This window comes from Odocoileus virginianus, chromosome 2 (assembly GCF_023699985.2).
Source record: "Odocoileus virginianus isolate 20LAN1187 ecotype Illinois chromosome 2, Ovbor_1.2, whole genome shotgun sequence".
Lineage (NCBI taxonomy): Eukaryota > Metazoa > Chordata > Mammalia > Artiodactyla > Cervidae > Odocoileus > Odocoileus virginianus.
In genome coordinates this window covers 81,775,709-81,781,960 of record NC_069675.1, presented here as the reverse complement: position 1 = coordinate 81,781,960, position 6,252 = coordinate 81,775,709, and the positions used below count along the sequence as shown (strand labels likewise).

At 46.5% G+C, this 6,252-nt stretch overlaps 1 pseudogene; it reads right to left on the bottom strand.

Moving 5' to 3' along the window:
- Positions 1-4,230: 4,230 nt before the first annotated feature.
- On the bottom strand, positions 4,231-4,293 carry LOC139031777 (U2 spliceosomal RNA; annotated as a pseudogene).
- Between the last annotated feature and the right edge of the window lie 1,959 nt (positions 4,294-6,252).

The window sequence follows — 6,252 nt, the reverse complement described above, 5'->3', positions numbered from 1 at the left end:
AAATCTTCTGGTTGCCTTATAGGGAAAATAAAAGATCTGGAATTCCCCCTGCTTTCTCAGAATAGCATCTCTGGAAGACAGTTCTCCAAGACTCAGCTTTTGGGAAAGTAAGGATTCCTGGGTAGACTTTGGAGGCTGATCCAGTTCAGTGCAATTCGCCTGAATCCAACCTGGACTGTTTTTGCCCTGACCATGTGCTGGTGCGCTCTGGGCCACAGCGTAGCAAAGGAAGGACAGTAGAAAATACATGGTTCATGCCCTGCGGATTGCATGGAGGTGGAGGCAGGTAAGCAGAGAAACAAAAAATGCACAGAATAAAGAGGAGGATAATACATACTACAGTGGGAACCCAGGGCTGCCCCTGAGAACAACCTGCCGTATTACCCAGTCAGACCTTTCCAATTCAGTCCTTAATAGACAATACTGAACAACACCATTCTTAAAAGTTTTCAACCATATCACGTGGTATGTGGAATCTTAATTCCCTGACCAGGGCTTGAACCTGCACCCCCCTGCAATGAAAATGTGGAGTTTTAACAGCTGGACGAACCACTGGGGAAGTTTTGAATAATACAATTTTTAAAAGCCCTATTTAAACATGTGTTGTTTTGACATTTTAGCCAAGCTTAGTTTGCCTTTGACAGAGAGCTTAATGATAAAGAACTTGTGATCAGCAGTGAAGTGTGTATGTGTGTGTACATGTGTGTATAATTAATTGGAAAGAACCAACAAACATGGATTTGAATACTAATTGGTGCTAAAATTAAAATAAAGGTAAAATCAAAACTCTCATGGAAATATATAATGAATACATGCTACGAATTTTACTTAACTCATTAACAAGGAAACCAGTAAAATGTAGAAACAGGTTCAATGGAGAATTCAAAGAACACACAACACAGGCAGTCAGGAATTGGGAAATGAATTTGCAAATAGATGCAAAAGAATGCAGTGTCCATGGGGCAGTAATCAGTTGCATCTCCAAGGATGCAAATTCATTTGCATTTCCATGGAAAAGAATTGTCTGCCTTGCTATCGGTTTTCTACATTTCACAGAGTAGTAAACAGCACAGAGAAGCACAGGTTTACATACCTTGAAAGGATGCTCCAAAAAGAACAGCTAGTAATTTTTTTTCTTTCTCATTTTAGAGACCTCTACAATTTTTTTTCTGACCCTGGGGATTACTGGAATAATGGCTTTAAGCATTTAAGCTTCCTTCCTCATCTGTAAAATAGAGCTGATATTTCTTCACCGGTTTGTTTTGCAGGTGAAAAATGATAACATATATAAAAATTTTCTGAAATATAAAAAAATCCTTTCAGTCAATATTAGATCTTCTTGTACTGTATGTTTCTGTTTTATGTTTTGGTATTTTGGCCTCCAACCTGTGGTATCTTAGCTCCTTGACCAGGGATTGAACTCGAAACCTCTATACCCTCTGCGTTTTAACTGTTAGACCACCGGGGAAGTCCCCTTATACTGTACTTTTTTCAAACAGATATGCGAATTCCCTCTCCCATAGCCTCTTCACTCGTTCGTTTGTCCCTCGGCATTTGCTGAAGGCCTGTGACATCAGCACGTGCCGGCTAACACTCAGCTAACGACCACACCATGAGCACGTCCCAGGGTCACTGTGTTGTTTTAGTGGTTAAATCATGTCTGACGGACTGTAGCCCAGCAGGCTCCTCCGCCCATGGGATTTCCCAGGCAAGAATACTGGAGTGGGTAGCCATGTCCTTCTCCAGGGGATCTTCCTGATCCAGGGACTGGACCTGGGTCTCTCATTGGCAGGAGAGTTCTTTACCCCTAAGTCACCAAGGAATCAGGAGGAGCTTTAGACTGGTGGTGGGGGTGACAAAGAGACAGATGAACAAGTACATCAGTGACTGAATTCCCGTGACATGCACAAGGATAGCTGGATCCTGGGAGGGTGTCCCAGGGCATGTCAGCTGTGGTTCAAAGCAGTGACTCAGTCAGCCACACTGACTTTGCTCACTAGCTGTGTCCTTGGTCAAATTGCTTAACCTCTCTGTGTCTCAGCATCTTCACCTTTATAATTTATTTTAAAAATATTTGTTTATTTGGCTGCACTGGGTCTTAGTTTCGGCCCTTGGGGTCTTTCGTTGTGGCATGTTGCGGTGAGCAGGATCTAGATCCCTGACGAGGGATTGAACTTGGGCCCCCTGGTATTGCTTGGAGCCCCAACCATTGCACCACCAGGAAGGTCCCAGCATCTTTGCCTTTCAAATGGAGATGATACCTGTAGTTTGTGCAGATTGAATCAATGAGTTAATGTTTGTGAACATTTGGAGCAGTTCCTGGCACCTACTAAGTGCGTTGTAATATTAGCTATTACTGTTTAATGAATTATTATACATAGATCAAACAAAGAGCTGCACTGTGCTCAGTCGTGTCTGACTCTTTTGAGACCCCACGGACTGTAGCCTGCCAGGCTCCTCTGTCCATGGGATTCTCCAGGCAAGAATACTGGAGTGGGTTGCCATTTTCTCCTCCAGGGGATCTTCCGACCCAGAGATTGAACCTATATTTATTCTAGCACAAATCCTAGATGCAAGAGATGCAAGTCTCTTGCATTAGAAGATGGATTCTTTACCACTGAGCCACCCAGGGAGTCCAAAGAGTAGTTTCAACATAAAAACCCAAGTCAGTTCGGTTCAGTTCAGTTGCTCAGTCATATCTGACTCTTTGAGACCCCATGGACTGTAGCACGCCAGGCTTCCCATCCATCACCACCTCCCAGAGCTTGCTCAAACTCATACCCAAGTCAGGGAAAGGCTAAAGTCATAGGAAAACATTCATATATCCTGGTTGCTATACTGAACTGCTAAACCACGGTCATGTAGTCACTGGATTATACCATGTTCTGTTTTCTCCCACAGGTCATTTCTTCCCTGGCTAAGCTGGTACTGAATTATATCGTGTGGACTCTGCTCCGGCCCTAGGTTGGCTGAGGCTCCCAGCCTCCGAGGAAACAGTTCTTTTTCCCTTTGGGTTCAAGCTGTTGGAATAATGAAATGGAAGCCGGGATCGATGCTGCACAGGCTTTATTCAGTGGCCAAAAGATGGAGAAGTGGATACTAAGGTCACAAATCAATTTCTCACCCGCATGGCAAGAGGAATTTAATTAAGAGTAAAGAAAAAGGGAGGAGGAGTGAGGCTAATGACAGGGAGGCACATGCCTTAGTCTGCTGGGAAGGGGCAGGGCTTTTTGAGGGAGGGGGCAGCACCCCTTTTATCCTTAATGGTCCTTAATGTCCGACCCCTGGCAGGTGTGAATATGCTTTATAGTCAAGTCAGTGTATAATGAGATGCGGTCTGTTCAAGGTCAGATTCTTTGCCATCTTGGTCCCAGCCGGTTCCATCTGGTTTTTTGGTTTGTTTGTAGCTTTTTTTTTTTTTTTTAATCTCTGGACCCAGTAACTTAAAGATTTATGTTTAACTCCTGCTAAAGACTGACTGTGGCCTCAGTGGTTCAGTTGCTGCTGGTCCTGAACGTGGGGGACACGTGATGGAGGTTGAAAGTGGGCTTGACTTAAAAGGCTCTTGCAAACCCTCAAGATCCCTCAGAAAGTTTGGTGGTGATAACTCTGTGGACCCTTCCTCCGGCCTGAATGGACCAGCTCCTGTCAGCTCAGCGAACAGCCTCTGAAGGCGTTTTCCAGAGTTTTCACCCAATCAGAGACGGCATCTCTAATTCTCCGCTGTTTTTCTGTTTGTGGGACGGTCTTCAGTTCGGATGAAAACCTGCGGAGTCACCATTGGGGTTAGAACGACGAGGTGGAATGGAGACGTGAACACGTGTTCTATATCAGGCATCATGAGAGGGGCTTCGTGCTGATTATAACTTCATGCTCAAGGCGAGGAGAGTGAAGGCTGCGTGCGTAATGGACCTGGACTCGAACGCAAAGCTGGTGCCAGAGCTGGCCTAAGCTTCTCTGCACAGAGGTTATAAGGATCTCTCTCTTCAGAAGCTCTGATCAGTTCTGGGGCAGGCTTCCCTGATCCACGCTGGTCTGTGGAGAACGGAGGGACAGATGAGCAGAGAAAGAGGTAGGGACAGGGAATCTCTTATGTGGCTTGGAGCCTGGCCAGCAGACTGCGGGGGTGGGGCCTGGAATGGGTCTTGCCCATCCAGTCTTCCCTGCCCACTGCCGCCCAGCCACCCTGAGCTGTTAACCCATCCCATTGCCCTGTCTCTTTTCTCTGCTGAGAAATCTGGGGACCATTTTTTGATACTACACTTGATCTTAGCCAAAAGGCCGAGAAGCGATGGGACCGTTTTTTGAAAACACGTCAGATAGACCCAGGCCATCCCCACCCTAACTTCTGTCTCTAGTTTCCAGTGGTAGAAACCAGATCATCACTGGTGATTATACAGCAAAAAACAAGCTTGAAGGGCCCCGGTGGGTGGGCTAAGACTGCCCTGCCTGTCAGAACTCTGCCCCCCACCCCCCTGCACTCCTGCTATCACCTCTGGAGAGTCCCTTCCCTCCCTGGGCTCCTGTTGCTCCACCATCAAGGTAGTAACTGATGGGCTGGACCACAGTTCTCCAAGGGCAGCATCAGCCTCCGTGATGCTAACTCATTAGAAATCCGCGTTCTGGGGCCCCAGCCCAAACCTTTGGAATCAGACGTTTGGGGCTCAGGCTGCAGCTGTCGGTCTCCCCAGGCCTTTCGGAAGGGGTGGTTTGAATATAAACTAAAGTCTGAGACTCACCAGGTTAGGGGAATTTTACGTTTCCTTCTGGCTCAGAGTCTATGATTCCCTGCTCTTATCTGGGAAGAGGACAGATTGTACCTATTACAAATGACATCTGCTTCTGACGATGGGCGGGAGGGCGGCCTCACACAATGAAAATGGAACTAAAATAGGTGGCTAGGTAAGCTCCTTTCAAGGCATCACCTATTATTGCTGTTACCTGAATTCCATTTACTAATTTATTGAAGCAAACGCTGAAAGCAGAGCTGTGGGAAGGTCCGGAAGCCCCGCAGGGAATGCATTAAGAACGGTGCTGCTTGCTGTCCTGAAAGGCCCCCGAAAGGCCCCCCAGGGGCAGCACCTGGAGAGAGGGACTGACCTGGCAGCTTTGTGAGTCTCAGAGCAGGTCGTGTTTCTCCCACTGGTTTCTGACACGATCAGGCCAGTGTGCACTGGCCCGGCCTGCCCCCAGCTGCAACTGTGTGCCCCGCACTCCCCTGGAAGGGTGCCTGCGGCCCCAGAAGGGGTAATCTGTTTTGGTGGGAGGCTTCCCCGGATCCTGGGGACACATTCATTGTTCACAGAACTTCTGCTGTCTGGAGCTGGTCTGGGATGAAACCAGGAAATAGTTATCTCAGAATCTAGCACATAGTAGATGTGGCAAACATCACGTGTTGGGTGGCTTCTAAGAATTGCTTGGGGGCTCAAGAGGAGTCCCAGAATCAAATCTGAGCAGCTAACTCTGGGGCTCCTGGTGCTGCAAGGAAGGAGGGATGTGTGATCTCAGGCCCCTGACCTCCCCAGCTCCCAGCCTATTGGATCGAGAACCCATGGAAGGAAATTATGTTTCGCCTCGTGGCAGGTTTGATGGCATCCCATCTCTGACATCATATTACACTCATCACAGGGTTGCTGGGGGGAGTTGTTTCTGGTTTCCAGATGAAAACTCTAGAGTGCAGAAAAGAAAGATCCTGACCTAAGTCACATGAAAAGTAAGTCTTGAGTCCAGACACTAAGTTTAATTTCATTTATTGAATACTGCTGGAGTAGGAAATGGCCACCCACTTCAGCATTCTTGTCTGGAAAATTCCATGGGCAGAGGAGCCTGGTGGGCTACAGGCCATGGGTGGTAAGAGTCAGACACGACTGACCGACTGAGCGCAACTCCAATTGAGTACGTATTATGCAGGCAAATAGTGTACTTATCATAGAATGGGTTTCTATGTCTAATTATTCCATGTATTTATTGTATCTATTTCATCTATTGATTTTAATATATTTATTTAATTATTCTAATCATCCGGGTATTCCTTTAAATAGGTATTATTATCAACATCTTACAGATGGTAAGGCAAAAGGGGCTAAATAAACTTATCCTCAGTCAGCAGAGCTAGGAAGTGGCTGGACTTGAATTGTACCCTTGTAGGTATTTAGATGGATGGAAAACATCATAGCCTGTTTTTTAAAAATTTGTTTATGTGTTTAATTATCCGGCTGCCCCAGGTCTTTGTGGCAGCACACAGGGTCTTTT